At 44.3% G+C, this 1,963-nt stretch overlaps 1 non-coding gene across 1 annotated transcript; it reads left to right on the forward strand.

Annotated features, from left to right (window-relative positions):
- Window positions 1–1,557: 1,557 nt before the first annotated feature.
- Window positions 1,558–1,660, forward strand: LOC133238967 (U6 spliceosomal RNA). The gene has a single exon (XR_009733705.1). It is a non-coding gene; the product is annotated as a U6 spliceosomal RNA (small nuclear RNA).
- Window positions 1,661–1,963: the final 303 nt, after the last annotated feature.

Consider the following 1,963-nt stretch of genomic DNA (forward strand, 5'->3'; position numbering starts at 1 on the left):
TAGCCTTCTTTATGGCCCAACTGTCACATTTGTACATGACTACTGAAAAACTACACCTTGGACTATATACTAAAAGAATAAGATTTTTATTGAGTATTATAAGATGCATTCAATAGTCTTTAGATAAACCACATCACAACTCATCTACAATCAGTCAAACCCAACAGCAATTCATTCTTTCACAAACCATGTGTCAGGACAAAAGTCCCTTCAACTTACAGTAAGATCCTACTCAAGTCTTGTGGGCAGAGTTTGGGGAATTACATCTGTATTTTCTTGTAATGTCATTATTAAGCTATTATGGTGTCTCTGATGGTAATGAGGGCAGGAGGATAAGGGGACGACAGAGGATGAGATGGCTGGATGGCATCACCAACTCAATGGACATGGGTTTGGGTAAACTCCGGGAGTTGATGATGGACAGGGAGGCCTGGCGTGCTGCGGTTCATGGGGTCACAAAGAGTTGGACACGACTGAGCGACTGAACTGACTGACTGACTGATGGTAAAGAATCTGCCTGCAGTGCAGGAGACCCGGGTTCCATCCCTGGGTCGGGAAGATCCCCTGGATAAGGGAATGGCAACCCACTCCAGTATTCTTGTCTGGAGAATTCCACAGACAGAGGAGCCTGGCGGCCTACAGTCCATGCGGTTGCAAAAAGTCGGCATGACTGAGCAACTAACACTATTCACATTCCACCACAAAGCTGACCTTCCCACAAGACTGTGAATTCCCTGAGGACAATGTCTATGTCCTAGCCATTTTGCCTTGACCATTCAGGGTTGGAGGGGCGAGCTGTGTCCCTGTCCACAGTGCTGAAGTTGCACAGGCTGGGTATTCCTTGTGATGCTTCCTCTCCAGCCCATTCACACTACCCTCTATAGAGATGCCCTCTGGAGTTGCTCTGACATCAGCCCTTATCTGATCGCCCAGATACATTAGCTGAATACAGCAGGTAGTAAAAGGGATCCTATCACATGAACTCACTGCTGAAAAACACACCCTGTACACGCATGCATTCATTTTTGTAGAACATATATTGTAGTGGTGGTGTTCAGTCGCTCAGTCGTGACCCGGTGGACTGCAGCATGTCAGGCTAACCTGTCCTTCACTATCTCCCCAAGTTTGCTCAAATTCATGTCCATCGAATCAGTGATGCCATCCAACCATCTCATCTTCTGCCGTCCCCTTCTCCTCCTGCCTTTAATCTTTCCTGGCATTGGGGTCTTTTCCAATGAGTCAGTTCTTTGTATCAGGTGGCCAAAGTATTGGAGCTTCAGCTTCAGCATCAGTCCTTCCAATGAATATTCAGGACTGATTTACTTTAGGATGGACTGGTTTGATCTCCTTGCAATCCAAGGGACTTCTCAGTATGTAGAAGGATATATACCAAACTATTGATGATCTTTATCATCTTACATTGAGACTGGTCACTGCAAGGGGATTGCTCTTTTTTAACTTATGCTCTTTTGTATTTTTGTTTGTTTTAACAATAACCCATACTTTATTTCTGTCAAATACATCTGAAAATAATGTTTAACCAAAAAACACGGTTAGGTGCTTGCTTCAGCACATATACTAAAATTAGAACTATACAGAGAAGAATAACATGGCTCCTGCACGAGTTGTCATGAAAATTCATGAAGCATTCCATATTTTTCAGACGTAAAGTTATGGGAAACGAAATCATGGTTATCAAAGGGAAACATGGAGAGGGATAAATCAGGAGCATGGGATGAACATACACACACTACCACATGTAAGATAGATAACCAACAAGGACCTACTGTATAGCACAGGGATCTGCTCAATATTCTGTGGTAACCTGTACGAGAAAGAATGTGAAAAAGAACGTGCGTGATAAATCACTTCAGTCGTGTCCGACTCTGCGACCCCATGGACTATAGCCTGCCGGTCTCCTCTGTCCATGGGATTCTCCAGGCAAGGATACTGGAGTGGGCTG

The sequence above is a fragment of the Bos javanicus genome, chromosome 25 (genome assembly GCF_032452875.1).
Source record: "Bos javanicus breed banteng chromosome 25, ARS-OSU_banteng_1.0, whole genome shotgun sequence".
Taxonomy (NCBI): Eukaryota; Metazoa; Chordata; class Mammalia; order Artiodactyla; family Bovidae; genus Bos; species Bos javanicus.